Here is a 19,873-nt window from a genome sequence, read left to right on the forward strand (position 1 = left end):
CTCCAAATCAATGTTATTGTCCATGCCATGGCAATGAGCAATCGGCATGTTGATTTGATACATTTCTGATGAATAATGATGAATGTATTTGTGGGAATATGGGTGGGGAACAATGATATAAAAATGGCAGGTGTGACTTGATAACTAAGCAGAAGATGTTCAGTTCTCCCACAAATCTATACACTCATTCGCAAATATACAAACACACTTTTCAGATGCACCATTACTTGAGAAAGGACAATACTTTAACCTCCTTATTTCTGCACAACTAATATTGTTATTTTTTCTTTTTCTTTATTTTTTTCCTTTTACATTAAGCATTAGTACTGACTATAAGATTTCAAAAACCATTTAAAAATTAAATTAGATTAACTGTTTTCAAAGAAATTTGCACATTGTCAGTCACTTACAGCAGACTTCATGTCTTCTAATGCATAAAACATATTGACTTTCTCTTTTGCATTCAACAAATATTTTTTGGGATGTCCGATCATTAAAGATTCCCAGATTCTAATTTGGTAAGAATGCATTTTAAATGATGCAAATATTTAAAGGAATCCTAGAAAGCTAACATCAAAACCAGTTTGGTCAAAGGGTTAAAGCACCAGGCTAAAAACCAGAATCATGAGTTCCAGTACTGCCTTAGGCATGAAAATCAGCTCAGTAACTTTGGGCCAGTCCTCTATCAAAGCAACCTACTTCAGAGGGTTGTTGTGGCAAAAATAGGAGAGAAATGAGCATTAGGTATATATGCTGCCTTCAGTTATTTATAAAAATGGTGAAATATAAATAAATAGAATATATATACATAGAATGAAGGCTACTGCTAAGCTTGTAAGCCGCCCTGAGTCTTCGGATATAAATGGAATTAAAATTAAAAAAATAAAAATAAAATAAATACATCATGCTAACATCAAACTTTGCAGTGCTTTTCAATGACATATATAGTTGCATGAAATATTGTATATAGTCTTACTATAACATTTATAAGTTTAAATTATTATTTCAACAACATAAAATTATATTTTATGTTTCACGTTAAGAACTTTCAATATTGCAGTCTTCTGAAGCTATCATGTTAGTTTCCATAAAAAAATGGATAAAAATAATTATGTATGTTTTTCTTTTGGTCTTTTGTACTTTTCCTCCAGTCATCTTCTGACAGTGGTCTATGAAATTTACCAAGTTTAGTATTTTTTTAAAAGTAGGCACTGCATGCCTCTCTCTTGAATAATAGTTTTCAAACTGGTTTTGTATAATGCTCCTTCCAAATAATGCATTGACTACAAGAGTTTCAGACCTTTTCTCTTTCTTATCACTTGAAGAACAAAATAGCATCTGTCACAGATAATCACACTGAAATTTTAATTTCCTGTAAGCAGTATTTTATGATGTACTTGCAGACACAGCTTTACCTTATCTTTCTCTGAACTTTTATGATGTAAAGCAAAAAACAGTGTTCTAACTTTGCCATTGAAATAATGTGTATATTGCAAACCTGACAGTTATAAACTGGATGGGTTCAGAGATATAGTAGAATTATCAAAAGGTGAAAAGAAGTAAAGCATTGTATGAATATAGTATCCCAGTTATGTAAAACAGCAAAATGGATGCAAAACTAGTTGATGCATTATAAAGATCATTTCAAAGACTTTTAAACACAATGTGCTGTAATAGACAAATGTTAAAGTACTTCACCGCTAGCAACCTCTAAAAAGACATATTTAGTATCAATGGCATATGGCAGTGATGGCGAACCTTTTAGAGACCAAGTGCCCAAACTGCAACCCAAAACCCACTTATGTATTGCCAGGTGCCAGGTAGGCGTGGCCCACTGGGTGGGCGAGACTACAGTAAAGATGATATTAAAGAAGGTGAGGGAAGAGATGATATTAAAGGGGGTGGGGGAAGAGATATTAAAGGGTGTGTGGAAGAGATGATATTAAAGAGGGTGGGGGAAGAGATAATATTAAAGGAGTGAGGGAAGAGATATTAAAGGGTGTGTGGAAGAGATGATATTAAAGGCGGTGGGGGGAGAGATGATATTAAAGGGGGGAAGAGATGATATTAAAGGAGGTGAGGGAAGAAATATTAAAGGGTGTGGAAGAGATGATATTAAAGGGGGTGGGGGGAGAGATGATATTAAAGGGGGTGGGGGAAGAGATGATATTAAAGGGGGTGGGGGAAGAGATAATATTAAAGGGAGTGAGGGAAGAGATATTAAAGGGCTGGGGGAAAAGATGATGTTAAAGGGGATGGGGAAGAGATATTAAAGGGCTGGGGGAAGAGCTGATATTAAAGGGAGGAAGAGCTGATATTAAAGGGGGCAGGGGAAGAAATGATATTAAAGGGGGTCAGAGAAGAGATGATATTAAAGGGTATGAGGACTACCTGTACTTTATCACTTTTTTCCATTTTGTTTTTTTTTTGGTCATCAACTTTTTGACACCTTGCTAGGTGACTGGTGGTACTTGAATATTGCCATATTCTAAAAGTGGTACAATCGGTGAAAAGGTTGGAAAGCCCTGCTCTAACTCAGGGCTTTTCCTGTTGTCTAGCAAGGTGTTAAAAACTTGATACCCACCCCCCCTCAAAAAAGGAAAAAAGTGATAAAGTACAGTAGTCCTTGACTTACAACAATTAACTTAATGACTGTTCAAAGTTACAAAGACACTGAATAAAGTGACTTATGACCATTTTTCACTTATGACCATTGCAGCATCCCCATGGTCATGTGCCTCCCGCTTTCTCATTCCCATCTCCTTCCTTCCTTCCTTCCTTCCTTCCTTCCTTCCTTCCTTCCTTCCTTCCTTCCCTCCCTCCCTCCCTCCCTCCTTCCTTCCTTCCTTCCTTCCTTCCTTCCTTCCTTCCTTCCTTCCTTCCTTCCTTCCTTCCTTCCTTCCTTCCTTCCTTCGCATCCTCCTCCCCCCACCTCCCACGAGCTTCTGCAAAGTGCAAATAGGCACCACATCCCACTGGCCTCTGCAAGCACAAACGTCTCACCGGCCTCCTCCAAAGTCCAAACATGCGCATCTTCCTCCCCTCACCCCCTGTGAGCTTCTGCAAAATGCAAACGGGCGCCACGTCCCACCTGCCTCCTCCAAAGTGCAAACTCACACTCCTTCTCTCAGTCGCCCTTTCTCCAAACTGCTGCTGCTTGTTCACTGCACCATCACTTCCAAATGCTGCCTGCTTGCTCGCTCATTTGCTCGCTGCACTCCCACCAAAACCTGCTCCTTTTATAGGTTCCCCTCTAGCTCTCGCAGTTCAGCTCTCGCAGTTGTTCCCGCAAGAGCGCTGCTGGAATCGGTTTCCCTGCCCTCTCCAGTTCCCACTAGTCATGTGCACATGGAGAAGGGGAGGGGAGTGTCCCTCTGGTGCATGTGCCAACAGAAAGGGCTCTCCATGCCCAGTATGGCACACGTGCCATAGGTTCGCCACCACGGGCATATGGAAACCAGCAGAGAAATATTTTTCAGTACTGTGGCTTCTTTGCATGATAGGAAACAAACCATCAGTTCTATGTTTCTAAACGGATGATCAGACCAGTCCATTTATTCAGGTCAATGTTTAAACCATCATAAATCTCTCTCTCTCTCTCTCTCTCTCTCTCTCTCTCTCTCTCCCTCCCTCCCTCCCTCCCCCCCCCCCCTCTCTCTCTTTCTCTCTCTCTCTCTCACACACACACACACACAAAGAGACACAGAGAAACACAGATATACAAAGAGGCACAGACACACAATGACATAGACGTACACCTAAAAACAGAACAGTCAAAAACAGCTCTGCTGGAGCTGAGGAGGGAAGTTCAACTGAAGCAGAATCTATTCAAAGAAAATAGGTTAAACAACCTTGTAAAATATGGTATTTCTAATTCTCCTAAGATGTGTAGCTACAAATGGCAATGTAACTTTTCTCCCTTTGCAATAGCTCTTTAAAAGACTTTTCTCAAGAATGTCAGCAATGCACTATCTCCTCCCTATAAAGTAGAATAGGGACTGAACTATCAAGATGGCTATCAATAACCTACCACATTCCTGTACAATACTTTAAAGTTAAGAAATTAAGTGTCTCCCCAGGATGTGATAAAACCCTGAAATTCTTCCTTGTCAGTTAAAATCTATTCTATTGTTTCCAGTGTCTGCATAGAGGGGGTGAAATTCATCTATAGATAGGTAAAGGTAAAGGTAAAGATTCCCCCGCACATGCGTGCTAGTCATTTCCGACTCTAGGGGCCGGTGCTCATCTCCGTTTCAAAGCCGAAGAGCCAGCACTTGTCCGAGGACGTCTCTGTGGTCATGTGGCTGGCATGACTAGACGCCAAAGGCGCACGGAACACTGTTACCTTCCCACCGTAGTGGTCGCTATTTTTCTACTTGCATTTTTACGTGCTTTCAAACTGCTAGGTTGGCAGAAGCTGGGATGAGTAACAGGCACTCACTCTGTTATGTGGCACTTGGGATTCAACCTGCCAAACTGCCGACCTTCCAATTGACAAGCTCAGTATTAGGTTCAGACAGACGAATGACTCAGTGAGGTTTTAACAGTAAGTAGGTTTATTAATACACATATGTCAACTGTCAACTGTCAGAATAACTCCGGCTTATATACTCGGGCCGTTTGAACTGTATCCAATCAGCAGCCCGGAATTTCCCGCCGTTAAAACATTAACCAATAAATGCACCCAAACTTCCCGCTTCAAAGAAACCTTTTGCAATTAAGCTACTGACACAACACCCCTTCCCCCCCAGTTGATGTTATTTGTTAACATAATCTCTCAAGTATTTTGGTGGCTTATGGACCCTAGATGGGTATCTATTGGGCTTGCAACTTACATCATTGTTAACAGACTGGCTGATTGATATGGGCCTAGAATTTTGGGTTACTGGCTCTACAGATTCTCTAAAGACTGATTGCTGTTGCTGGTGTGGCTGTTGTTGTTGTTGAAGTTGATCTTGCTGTTGTTGTTGTTGTACAGGTACTGTTGACCTGTCCATAGGAAACAACTCCCAATCGATTTGACTGCGCTGTGAATTTGCTACAGCAAGCCTGGGTTGAGTTTCCACTTCTCCCCCACTAGCAAACAAGTCATGTTGGTTAAGCCAAGATGCAGTATCACCCCTGTGTTCAATTTGACCACCATTGATGACACATTTTCGGAAGCCCTCTTTCTTAGTTGGTCAATATGTCTTTTGCTTACTCTATTCCCTTCCCCCTCAATGGTGTAAGACAACGGCCCCATTATGTCAGTGACTACCCCTGGAACCCATTTGTCCCTAGGACCATAGTTTCTGGCCCAAACTAGGTCTCCAATGTTGAAGGACCTGTTTGGGATGTCAGGTTCTGCACTTGAGGGTAGTCTGTCAGGGTGTAACCTGTCCAGTTTAGTGGTTAGCCGTTTGCCCCACCTCATCTCCGCAGGGCTTTTCCCCGTAGCCGTGCACGGGGTTGTGTGTTGAGACAGCAAGAAGTCTGCAAGTCTTTGGTGCCAGTCGCCGCGGATGATTCGCTTCAAGGCGTCTTTAGTGGTTCTCACGTTGCGTTCAGCCAAGCCATTGGTGGAAGGGTGGAAGGGTGCTGATGTTGCATGTCTAATCAAGTTGGCCTTGAGGAAACCCTGAAATTCAGCAGAGGTGAATTGGGGCCCATTATCTGATACAATCACATCAGGTAACCCGTGAGTGGCAAAGAGGCCCCTTAAAACCTGTATTGTTCTAGTAGATGACATTGAAGTGACAGGCACAACCTCCAACCACCGGGAGAAACTGTCCACCACAACTAGGAAGGTTAGGCCTTGAAATGGCCCCGCAAAATCAATGTGAATCCTAGACCAAGGATTCCTGGCCAATTCCCACTTATGCATGTGTGTGTGTGCTTGTTCAGGTCTAGAGCGCTGACACTGATAACACCCTGACACACACTCTTCTATAGCCTTGTCTAATCCCGGCCACCACAAATGACTCCTGGCTAATGCCTTCATTCGGACAATCCCAGGGTGACCTTCATGTAATTCAGTTATAACCGTATTCCTGTGAAGTTCAGGAATAACAACTCGGTTACCCCATAATATACAACCCAAATGGGAAGATAATTCATCTTTCCTTCTAAAATATGCAGTGTATTTAGGGTCCGGGATTTTACTTGGCCAACCACCTAGTACCCAGGTCATAATCCTGTTGAGAATATGGTCTTTTTTAGTGGCCTCAGCTATTTCTCTAGCTGTTAAGGGGCATTCAGGCAATTCCTGTAGTGACAGAATTTGTCCTACGGGGGCAGGGTCACCATCAGTGTTAGTTAAAGGTAGTCTGCTAAGAGCATCCGCATGACCCATTTCCTTACCGGGTCTATGTTGCAAGGAAAATGAATATGCAGAGAGGAAAATTGACCACCTCAGCATCCTGGGAGACATTATTTGGGGTGTCTGTTTATCAGTGGTAAACAGTCCCAGTAAAGGTTTGTGGTCAGTGAATATGGTAAAGTTCCTACCATAAAGATAATCATGGAACCTTTTTTACTCCTGCCACGATAGCTAATGCTTCTCTATCAATCTGAGCATAGTTCCGTTCAGCTTTGGTAAGCGTCCTGGAATAGTATGCTATTGGCTTTTGATTGCCCTGACTATCCATGTGGCTGATGACAGCTCCCACACCATAAGGTGAAGCATCACAAGCTAAATAGATCGGTTTGTTCTCAATAAAATGTGTAACTGTGGATTGGCTAGATAGAATATCTTTTAAGGTTTGAAAGCTAATTCTATGTTTTTCTTGCCACTGCCATGGGGTTTTTCTATCTAATAGTCTATGCAATGGTTCAGCGATGGCAGCTTTATGTGGCAAGAATGTGTGATAGAAATTGACTAATCCAAGAAAGGCTTGTAATTCAGCCTTATTTTTTGGTTCAGGAGCCAATTTAATTGCCTTAATTTTATCAGCTGTAGAGTGGATTCCCTTTTCATCTATTCTAAACCCTAAGAACTCAGTTGATTTAACTCCAATACAGCATTTTTCCCTTTTTAATTTGAGTCCAGCCCCTCTAAATCTCCCCAGTACCTGTTCCAGACGCTCAGCTAAAATTTCTTCAGTTCTTCCAGCTATCAGAACATCATCAAAGTAAGGGCATACACCAGGTATGCCCTTTAAAGTCCCTAACCTCCTGAAAGATGCCTGGAGCTGCTGCAATACCAAATTGCAATCTGTGGACTCGGAATGCCCCCTTGTGGGTGACAATAGTTTGAGCTTCAGCAGCTTCCCTGGAAACAGTAAGTTGCAAATACGCCTGCACCAAGTCGAGCTTGGCAAATATGGCGCCGTCCTGGATCATGGCGAGGACCTGTTTCACCATCGGGACCGGGTAAGCATGCTTTTTCATTCCTAAGTTCAGGGTGGCTTTGTAATTAGCATAAATCCTCACATCCCCATTAGGTTTTAGGGGTGTGACGATTGGTGTTTCTCACAAACCACCCTCGACCGGTTCTAATACGCCTTGGCCTACAAGCTTATCGAGCTAGGCCTCGATTTTTTGCTTAAGGGCGAAAGGCACCCGTCGGGCCTTAAGCCTAATGGGTTTAACTGTTGGGTCTAGATTAAAATTAATTGGGGGCCCTTTATATTTACCTAAAGACCCATCAAATACGTCTGCGAATTCATCGCAGACAGATTTGAGGGTCTTATTATTATTATTATTATTATTAATGGTATTTATTCCCCCGACCCAAATTCCCAGGGCTGGGAACCAATTAAGACCAATTAAACTAGTTCTATGGCCTTCTGTGACTAATAAGTCTAAGAAGCCATTAAACCCCTTATAGTTAACTTTAAGGGTGACCTTCCCTTTAATATTTATTGGGTTTTTTTGGAAATCGGCCAATTGAATTTTTGTTGGACTGAGTGTAATTTTACGGCCACTTTTAAATTCAATATATTTAAGGGTCTCATTAGAAATTATCGATACTGAGGCCCCAGAATCGACTTCCATTTTGCAAGGGATTCCTTGCAGATGGACTGTGATTTTTAGTTTTGGTCTTAGGACATGGTTTATTTTTAGCTTTCCAATGTGGTTGACTCGTGCCTCCTCCCCGCGGTTGGGAAAATGTGCCACAGGTCTGGGGGTCTCGTTGCCACTATGATAGGGGGTTACCTTACCTTCGGCCCAAATGTCGATTTCATGAAGACGATTGTCGCAAGGGCGTCCCTGAATGTGGCCAGTCTTTCCGCACATTCTGCATTTAGCAGAGTGGAATCTACATGTTGCCCTAGGGTGGTTGCCCCCACAGCTTCCACATCTGGTGTCGCTGTCGCGCGGTCTGGTCGAATTGTCTCTCGGTTGTCGTTGCGGTGCTGTTGGTTGAAATCGGCGACCCGGTTCTGGTCCTTCGCTGCGAGGAGGTCTTGCCGCCATTTTTCCAAATCTTCGGGTGACTTCGGCTATGTCGGCTTCCCATTGTTGATCCGCCTCCCCGCTGTCCACACAGCTTTCTTGATTAATTTCGGCTGAAGCAGCCATGCTATTTCGGGGGGGGGGTCGCGACTTCCAGTAGACTCATAAGTTAAAAGTTCATCAAGAACTTCTTGTAGGTCGCCGGTGGGCTTAGCGATAATACGATTTTGTAACTGTTCATCTCGCAAGCCCAGCACCACTCTATCACGAATCATAATTTCTAGGTTGTCGTATTTACACCGTAATGCTGCTTCTCTGACTGTGGCTACGAATTTCGTAATTGACTCACCCGGTCTCTGATTGCGTTTTTTGAAAATGCGCCTCCAATAGAGTTCTGATCTTTTCGGCGTAAAATGTACTTTTAATTTGGCTAGCAAGTCAGCGTACGAAACGCTTGACACCGGCATAGGTTGACAGAGTCCAACGGCAACCCGGTACACAGGTGTGCCACTGATGGTCAATAAGGCAGCAGCCTTTTTCCGGTCGTCGGTTATGCCATTTATGAGCAAGAACCCTTCAACCTGTCCGACGTATTCCTCCCAATCCTCAGGGTAGTTTGGATCAAATTCTTTTAAAGAGCCTAGTTGCGCCATTCGGAGGTTGTTTATTCCGCCGCGGCCGCTAGCGATTGACTGTGTATTTTTAAATTTACCGCCTTACGCTCAGCTGCTTGTTGCCGATCCTTCACTAGTCCGCCGTCAATCCCACCTTCGTCGCCACTTATTAGGTTCAGACAGACGAATGACTCAGTGAGGTTTTAACAGTAAGTAGGTTTATTAATACACATATGTCAACTGTCAACTGTCAGAATAACTCCGGCTTATATACTCGGGCCGTTTGAACTGTATCCAATCAGCAGCCCGGAATTTCCCGCCGTTAAAACATTAACCAATAAATGCACCCAAACTTCCCGCTTCAAAGAAACCTTTTGCAATTAAGCTACTGACACAACACTCAGTGTCCTAACCCACTGAGCCACCGCATCCCTCATCTATAGATACCCTGTGATTTTTGCTTTGCATTGTTTATCTCAGGTGGAGAATACAGTAACGTACTGTAATAGTTTTAAATCTTCAATAAAATGTTGCCTTTATTTGGTGAAACTTTCCACTACGTTACTGAGATGATTTTTGGCTGTCCTCCTCATCTCTCAGGGAGGCTTCATCTTATGTAGGTGGAGGAAAGTCCAACTACAGCAGATAGAAAGGGTTAGCTATCTTCCTTCTCATTTTTGCCATAGTTATACTTCCTAACAGAGTTAACTTGAACGTTGTGTAATTTATTTTAACATCCTTGATTATTATGGGCTAATAAAAAAATGAACTCCATTTTCCTCACCTCCACAAATGTGATTGCTCATTCATGTCAGTGCTTAACACTGTAAAGTAAACTGTTGTGAGGTACAACAGAATATAACTTCCCATAGTTCATCTCTTAGGCAGAAAAGCAAAATGAAAATGCCAAGTCAATCAATCTTTGTCAGCAAAAATTCATTAAGGGCAATTAGATATAACTATTTTCTTCATAATCTTTCTTCTGCCAATAGCTCATCTCTTAGATAAGAAAATACTCTAGTACTCAATCAATCTTTGCCAAAGATTTAAATATCTTCTACTTTTAACCCTGATAAAACAAGCCAATCTTATAAACTTTCCCTATTTTTTAAAAAAACATGTTCTTTACCTCCCTCAAAAAAAGTCCCAGAGGTAATTTGCTGCTCATTTGTGTTTCAAAGCAAATATTGTTCAGAACTTTAACATATGTGTTTTGTATCCATAAGCAAACTTTATCCTTTTGCTTGTCGCCTCTAAAAATGTCCTTCCAAATTTTAGCAGAGCTCTTTAATTCCTTTGAGCCTCTTCTAGAGTTGCAGCCAAATTCTCATATTTATGAAACAAAAGTCTGTTTTTCTCTCTCTCTTTTAGTCCAATTTAAGCAATGAGAGTAGCACTACCATTATTACCTCCCTCGTTTTCAATCATGAAAATATAATTTCATCGTGGAATTAAATTATATATTTTTTTCTTTTTATGAACCTGTCATTCCTTGATTCATGGTGGCGTTGGATTGAAGCTGAGCATTTACTGGCCGGATGCTCTTCCTGACATTTATGAGGAGTTCACAGCAGATATTTTCTCTTTGCGCCCTGAGAGAGAAACATCTGCCACTGTCTAGGATCGAACTCTCAGCCTTCCAACTGGGAGGCGAGTGTCTTCACCACTAGGCCACCTCGCCATTCTGAATTATAAATATACATTTCCCATATTTTCCAATGGCCTAGTATGAGATATTTGTATATTTTGTAGTGTTTATTTCTTAATGGATTTAAAAAATATTTTTATATCTTGTTTTTATATCTGATAGCTGTATACCACCCAGAGTAACTTTTGGTGAGATGGATGGCTATACAAATTTGATTAATAAATATAAAATATATTTATTTTTTTAAAAAAGTACTCTATGAAATCAGGAGTTGAGTAGAGAACAGGAATAAAGGTACAAAAATTTGAAAAACAACACTGTGCCCTTTTAAGTCACTGATTCTCAAATTGTGCTCCACTGATCATTGATGGTCTGCAAACTTTCACCAAAGGTTCCACCATAGTTTCATGTTCATCACTCACCAACTGGTCAGGATGCTACCTTATCCTTGTTTACTGACGATAGTAAACAGGTCTCATCCTGAAACTCTGATTTCAGCAATCCCAAAAGAGAAGCATAAATAACAAATATGGTGATGAACATAGATATTTCAATTTCAAGCTCATCTAGAATGTTCAGGGATTACATACTATACACTAAACAATACCTAGAATTCAGGGATTTAGAAAACCCACTATGTTGAAATATCCTGTTTCTTTCTCTCACCCTTTTGCTGTGATGAATGGCATGCTGCCTATTTCTCATATTGACACCTGAACCATCTTCTTTGTTTCCAGGTTTCCTTGACCTGCCTTATCAACTTTGCCCCCTTAAAGTTCAGGTTGTTTATTCACAGTTAAGCTGCAGAAAACCAAACAGTTTATTGACAATCCAGTGTGTATATTGATCAAAAATTAGGTTTAAGGAGAAGGGAAGTATTATAAATAGGAAGATGTAGGATTAGAATTAAATTTGCACTTTCTGCCATCATCAGCATGTCAGATACTCACTACTGCTTTAATTCAGGAATATATTACACTGATAACTAATTCCCAGCTTATTGTATATGAACCCTACATCCATGTTTTCCTGCTTCAACTCAAAAACTACAGTTTTCTGACTTAAGCTGCCTTAAGCCCCTCAAAATAGTTGGTCTCCAGCATTTGGTTCTGTTCTAGTAATAGCCACAGTTCTGACTGCTTGCAATGCCCAACGTGTCCCCTCTGCTCCATCTTGGGCTGTTTTAAGGAAGCTGTTGTCTGCTATTGACAATTGCTTGCCTCTTTTTTATAATAGTTGTGTGGTTGATCCAACCATGGCCTGTTAAGTCAATGCATTATTTTTAACCCTAGGCTAATGGAGGCTCATGCTCCATTCAACCCCTACCCATAGTGAAACTTTAGTTCCCTTCATTTTTCTATTCACATCTTTAAATTGTCCAGATAGATATGAAGAGGGCCCCATTACAAATCTTTACAGCTTGGTTTAAGAAACAAATAGGGGCAGCATACAAATAGGCAAATAGGTAAGGCTACAGCATTCCCCTCAGAATCAAATTTACTATTAGGTGTGGAAGATCATTGGGTGATCTTGATCTATTGATCTATTTCCCCAGTCCAGCCTACCTCACAGAGTTATTGCAGCAGAGGAAATTGGACGAGGAAGGAGTTGCTGTCCTACTTTTAGCTATGGAGGAAAGATGAATATAAAATTCTCAAATAATGCTTTCCATTTCATTGGATTAAATGACCATCATATGTGACTGTCATTCTACAAATTATATCCCCAACTTGTTTCAAAGTTTGTGCCACTAAAGTACTGTGGTAAAACCAACAGGTAAAAGTGTGAATGCAAGGAAGAATTCCTTTCTAAGTAAGATTGGAGCTTATGCACAGGCAGAAGTGAGGTGCCTTGAATAGCAGTTCTGGTAGCAACAAGGAATAAAAACAATGTTCAAACAACCTAGGCAAAGTAAGTTTGGAAAGGTCATCCCCGGGCTGTTTAATATGACAAACACCCCTCTCCCCACCAATATGATTTGTTAGTGGAATGATTCAGTCCATGTGGCAAAGATTGGAGATGTCAATGCCTTCTTCTAGAAGCTGGGGTGCCTTCTCACCCTGACCCTGTCTTCTGCTTTGGGTTAGCAGCTTAGTACTTCCCACTGCTACCATCTGTCTTCCATGAGGACAAGGAGGAAATGTGTGAAAGTGGTGCCTCAGTACATATATCTATGGGTGTGTGAATGTTATATCTTTGCTGAGCCAGGAAGACTCAGTAAATCTGACTTTTGTATCATGACATGAATCTATTTTTTCTTCTGTCTGTATTGTATAAATTGAATAACTTCTTGAAACACCAGCCCTTTTGTCTGCCTCATGCTGAACTTCTACTTCATCTCATTGGAGACACTGCCCCCTGAACTCCTGGCCTTTGTCTCAATGAACTGAAAGAATTAAATTTTTTAGAAGTTAACTAATTCATGAGGATTTATCAAATTACATTCATTTGTAGATTTTTTTTAAATGCATAAGTCTGTTTAATAGCCTATAGTTTGTATATCTAGCAGCTATGTTTGTAAGATATGATTATTAACTCAACGTGATTAATGGAACTGAGCCAAATTTGGGCAGCACACTTCATTTTAATCCACCATCTGGTACAAATCCAGTCACTTGTGGATGGGGGGGGGGAAATGGGAAAAACAGTTTTTTATCTTACGAAATCTTCTATTTCTTTGACCCCTGAGAACTCTAAAATGAAAATTGTGTCACATACTATGGAAGAAAAGTCACCCCCTCAAGGCGGTTACAATGAAAACAGTTCCTTCTGCTATGTCAGTTTCTCCCACCAATGAAAAGTTATTCTTTTGAATAGCAGCTATAAATTCTCTCCACTTCTTGCCTTTGTGCAGTGTAAATATCGTCCACGTATCTTTTGTGGATGGTACAAATTAATTTGCCAGATGCATAATTAAACTGTTCATATTTCATATGCAAAAAAAGCCGGGCTGCAGTTCCAGTCTCTAGTCTTGTGCTTCCAAGTTGCAGCCTTGGCTACTCTTAGATGCAATTTACTTAGGGACTGTTCTACAAATGCTGATGAACGCATATCTCTGCAAAAAAAAAATAGAAATCAAATAGAAAGGTATAATTTAACCGAAACATGAGAGAGAAAAGAAACAGTCAAAGAAATGGAAAACTTTTGTTCCTTTCAGCTGTTGAAGGGAATCACAGAAGTAACCCAGAGCTTTATCATTATCTCTGTTACATTAGGAATATAATACCTTAATTTACAATGAGTGTGTTGTCAGAATAATTGTAATAGTTATTTAAAGAGGCTCATTGCAAATGGAACCATCAAAGTATTATTGGTTTCATCTAATGTGCTAGATAGAACAGATTTCCACAATCTTTCCAGCTTTGTGGACCTGCAGCGGGGGTAGGGGGGTAGGGGATGGTTCCACACAAGCAGCCAGCAAGTGTGTCAGTGCGTGAGTGGCATGGACGTAAGCCTGCCACTCACATAAATGGAGCGTGCATGCATTCGCTTACCCGTTGCTCGCGCAAGTGAGGATACATGCATAATCATGTGCCGTTTCCACCCCTCCTGGTTGCAAACACCTCACAGCCCACTAGTGGGCTGCAGCCCAGAGGTTGTGGACCTCTCTGGTAGAAGAAGACTGCAATCCCAAATACCCATGTTTGAACACAGCACTGTGGAATTTTCTGTCAAGAGTAACAAAATATTAGATACAGTACAACACATTATAATATTGGGCACTGGGTTCCTCCTTCACCTTAAACAATGGAGTATCTTGTCTGGGAGTTCCTTTGAAGGAAGCCTTATGAAATTCAATACAGCTGACTTGGGAGAAACCACTCATATATAGGGGCTTTGCTATCACTTGTGTTTTGACTGGAGAAGATGAATTTTGTACTGGTCTGTCCTGCCAGAACATTATAAACCATAAATATAATAATATTGTGATAAGTTGCTAATACAAGGGCAACTCGGAAATAAACCTCTGTTTGGTTATCAATGACAGACAGTCATAGATACAGAACTTTTATTATACACTTTAGAAAACCACAATATTACATTACTTTTTGACAGAGTCCCCATTCAGATTGAGGCACTTGTCATAACATCTTACAAGATTTGAAACTCTTTAGTAGTAGTCACTCGGCACCAAATCTGGGCTATGGGGGCGGGGTGATCAAAAACATCCCAATGGAACTGCTTCAAAAGTTCTTGGGTGCATCTAGCGGTGTGCAGATATGCATTATCATGAACCAACACCACACCGGAAGAGGTGCCATAGAAAATTCTGTCAAATGTGAAGATGCCAGAGGAGTACTGCTAGTGAAGTTCATGGAGCATGGTTCGACCATCAGTTCAGAAGTCTACTGTGAAATGTTATGAAAACTCAGATGAGCCATCCATAACAAACCATACATACTATATTTTAAAAGAAAAATAAGACTTTATGTTCATTTAAAAACTTAAATCTACTTGTTGGAAGTTTTTAGATAAGAAAAGAACAGCATAGAGGATAATATTATTAGTTAATACTGAACAAACACCATTTGTTTTTAATTCAAAGGAGAATTCTGGAAGACTCCATGACTAATAAACCAAAAGTCATACACTATAAGCAAAACACTACCCATCCTAAAGAGATAATATGCTAATCAATGACAAAGAGAAACCCAAGCCTGACTCCAAAGAAAATTCTAGCGGGAAGGCTCTATAGTGACAAATGCAAGCTAAACTTTTCTAAGAGTTTGAATAATATGACCTGAATTGTTAAATAAATTAAGATTTATTTGACTGGAATTCTAAATGAGGGAAACAATCTAGATTTGAGTAAGCACTATCATTGCTATCCCTCTAGCTTTCAATAATTGAAAACATAATTTCATTATGGAATTAGGTTATATTTCCAATATTTCCCAATGGCCTATTAAGATAAGAGGAGAGGTTTGTATATTTTTGTACTGTTTATTTCTTAATAAATCTCACATTTTGTGCAGACTTTCCCTCATAACACTTCACTCATGGAGTTTCAATGCAACCTGAATAAGCCATTGTTTCACAGACTCTACTATTAAAAAATCTTAGTAGATCTTCATAGTATTGTTCTTTAGAATTCCCGTTGTGAATTCTATATTCAGTGAAGTATGCTGTGGCTCACCAAAGTTCATGTCTTTTAATAAAATGGGATTGTCTGAAGAGGAGCTGCCATTGCCTAAGATAGCTCTTCTCTAACAAAGTGTGATTGAAGGGATCAAGAAAGCAAAGCTGGTTCCCTCACAAAATAATACAATTCACAGCCACCCAACTCCCCTCACCCTCTTTTCTCTCAGTAGTAGCTCTGTCCTTGGCCTCTTCAGTCCTCTCTTTTTCTGTTGCCAAGCATCATATCTAGAGTCAACTATAAAGGCTCTGGCTATCTTAGTATTTCCTATGCAGATTTCAATACCCTGCATCTTCCAGGTTTTTTTTTTCTTTATTCAACCAGATATATATTTTGAAGTGGAAATTTAGTTCCTCAATTCTAACCAATAATATATTTTAACTGAAAGCATTCAATAACCATTTTGATCTTGTTTCATAATCTCTTCAAATAAGTAACTATTTTATTACCAGTCAAGTTCCAATTGAGAAAAACTTTCTCCCCTGTCCAGAATAGTAAAGGTAAAGGTAAAGTTTCCCCCACACATGCGTGCTAGTCGTTTCTGACTCTAGGGGCTGGTGCTCATCTCCGTTTCAAAGCCGAAGAGCCAGCGCTTGTCCGAGGATGTCTCTGTGGTCATGTGGCCAGCATGACTAGACGCCAAAGGCTCATGGAACGCTGTTACCTTCCCACCGTCATGGTCCCTATTTTTCTACTTGCATTTTTATGTGCTTGCGAACTGCTAGGTTGGCAGAAGCTGGGATGAGTAACAGGCACTCACTCTGTTACGCAGCACTCAGGATTCGACCCACCAAACTGCCGACCTTCTGATCGACAAGCTCAGCATCCTAACCCACTGAGCCACCGCGTCCCTTTCCTGTCCAGAATACTAGACCTCATTATGTAAAAATGAGAGTTGAAGTATTATTTTAGCACCTTTTGATACTTTTCTGTTTTCTCTTCTCACCCTCTTAGCTCAGATGATAAATACCTTTCTTCATGTAGTTTCCTAATGTGTATGTCCATATAGTAGATGATATTCCTTTTGTCAGTCTGTTCTTATCTTATTCCTTTAATGTTTCTGGTTCTTGTCCTCTCAAACTTCCACAACGTAAAAGACAAATGGATTATGCTACAGCAGAAGCAAAAACAGAGCCCTGAAAGATACTGTATGCAAGAAAGAAAGGAAGGCAAGAATGTTCATTAATGACCTTTCTCATTTTTCCTTTGTACAAAGTTCTGCTCAACAATGGCAGCTAGTAGGCAACTAGGAACAGATGCTTACTGCTATGTGAATCAAAACAATACCATCAAAACTCCCATTCTTCTTACTTCTACATCTCCAGTAAATGCTTGCTAGCAGACAGAGGCTGCTTCAAGAATGTTTGGATTTTGTTGTTTGTTTTGTAAAACATTCATATAGTATGAATACATTGAAATTAAGTCTCAAATAATACACCATGGCTTTATATTTTTAAAAAGCCTACTTCTATAATTATCCTTTTATTGAAGGGCTTTTTAGTATTCCATTTCTCAATTAAAATACACTACAGTGTAAATCAGCCTACACGGTATAGGGACTTAACCCAATATGATAACCCAGCCAGAGCTGATTATTTAGTGAAAAATGGAATGAGGCTTTAATGAATAATCTTTTAATTATTATTAATTGTGCTTTTAAGTCAGTTGAATTCTGGAAACTGCCTAGATTAGTCTTTGTAGTATTCTTGGCAAGGTTTTTCAGAAGTGGTTTGCTATTGCCTTCTTTCTAGAGCAAAGTAAGAGTGACTGGCCCCACGGTGGTTTCATGCCTAAAGTTGGAGTAAGCTCCCAGTCTCCCAGTTTCTAGTCTGTACTATACATTGAACCTTCAATAGTTTAGAAAACATGGCTTTTAAATTTAAAGCACCAACTTAAACTTTTATCACTGTAAAATTGTAGGACTTGAAGGAGTTGTTTCCTCACATATATTTGGCCAGCATAGAGCAGAACTGGCTCTGGATGCTCTGAGTTGTACATACAACAGAGCATTTGGCCATATTGTTTATTTCTCCGGTATTCTTGTTAGACAGTGAATAAGATTTACATAACAATAGAACGTATAAACATGCTGTAAAACATGATGCAACAAAATATGCTTGGATGTAAGCATGTAAAGACCTTGCAAGACCAATACATGGTTGGTGATAACAGTGAATCAATAAAATCAACATGCATCAACGGAGAGACAGAATCAAGATTGTGTGAAGTGTTGGTATAGCTTTATAATACTTTGATAAGATCACTCTCGGTATACTGCACCACTTTTGGTCATCATTATACAAAAAAGATCTTGAGACTCTAGAAAGAGTATAGAGAAGACAAAAGGGGACTGGAGGCTAAAACATACAAAGAACGGTTGCAGAATTGGTTATGTCTAATCTAACATAGAGAAAGACTAGGGGTGACATGACAGTGGTGTTCCAATATCTTGAACAGAGGGTTGGACTAGAAAACCTCCAAGGTCCCTTTCAAGTCTATTACTTTGTTATTCTGTTAAACTTGGTCCTTTAATAAACCTCTTGCATATTTTTTCCTAGACTAGTGAGTGCTCTAGTTTGGATTTCTGACCTCAGTACATGTAGATTGCGAGCAATATCTTTACCTTTTCCAGGTAGAGGGGGACATTTCTAAATATAATATAAAATGTATATTAGATATGCTGGGTCACCAATTTTGCTATCCCCCACACCCCGGGTAGTTTTTGAAAGACTGAACTGTGAACTGGAATTACTTTTGTTTTCTGTTTAACTAGATAGACTCTTGGAATCATTGCCAAATGAAACCTATGTGCATAAGAATGTTTATGAAGCACAATATTGAAAACATAATTTAAAACATTATAAATAAAAATGTAGTAATAAAGGGAAAATACTCCCAAAGTTCACTAAATGGCCACTTGGTGGCACTCTTAACAGCAATTTTTGAGATATGATAAGCAATGTATTTACAAGGATGAAGAAGAAAATGTGATGCGTTATAGTTCAGCAGACTTGGTGAATCTAGAATTGTTGTTGGTGTGTGTGTGCATGTGCTTATTGTTCTTTTTTAAATAAATTTTATTGATTTTTTAAAATTACAATTTTTAGCTTAGTAAATTACATGTCTGAATTTACATATTTAACATTAACCTCTTCAATATAGATCTATTAAATACTGTACATTTCAGTATTTTTTTTTCTTGATCTTTCTTTCTTCCTCATATTTTTCCCTTTTCTCCTCATTGAACAATTACAATTCTTAGTATTATTGATATATACAAAATTAAATATAGACATCTTCATCATATTTTACTTATATTATAGAGATAATAATATCAATTCATAAATCAATGCCATTTTTCATGCTCTTATTAATGTTTGATTTTCCATCAAAATTTACAATATCTTTCTCAGTTATGATTTTCTCAATATTAATTATGTTTACATAGCTAAAAATATTTTATTCATACCAATCCTCCTTGTTTTTTTTCAAATTTACCATTTCAAAAGAAGACAAACAAAATGCTATTTTAATTCTTAATCATATATTCCATTATAAAAATCTAGTTATATCTAAGGGTCATCCGTTCTTTTAACTATATTCAAACAGGTATATTAAATAAATCTTTTGTTTTTTAAGTCTAACTCTCAGTTTCTTTGCCAAGTAGCTTACTAAGCCAAGGAAATTAAATCACCTCCCAAAATTTCTTTCTATCTTTGTGCAAGCTGCATGGCATAAGAAAGGCAATTTAGGTAGAGTATTTTTTGTGGGAACTCTGCCCATCCACATTCCTTACACATTTCCCCTGCTCACTCTATGTTCTGTTTTCTGAAATCTTCTTCCTTGTCTTCAGGTGTATTTTGGAGAAGGAAGTGAGGGAACTTTTGTATTTTCATTGTTATAGGTAGGTCTTGGAGTATTTTATTTGTATGTGGCAGTCCATATTTCCCGTCTCCTATTTCCTCCATCTCTAGATCCATTTCTTCTGCTTCATCCTCTGATTTCTGGTTTATTTGTTTATACTTTGTAGTTGTGGTCTGGGAGCTTTCCTGTTGTAGCTTCAATTTGGAGATTTGGTCCTCTATATCATCTAGG

The sequence above is a fragment of the Vipera ursinii genome, assembly GCF_947247035.1.
Source record: "Vipera ursinii genome assembly, chromosome: Z".
Classification (NCBI taxonomy): Eukaryota; Metazoa; Chordata; class Lepidosauria; order Squamata; family Viperidae; genus Vipera; species Vipera ursinii.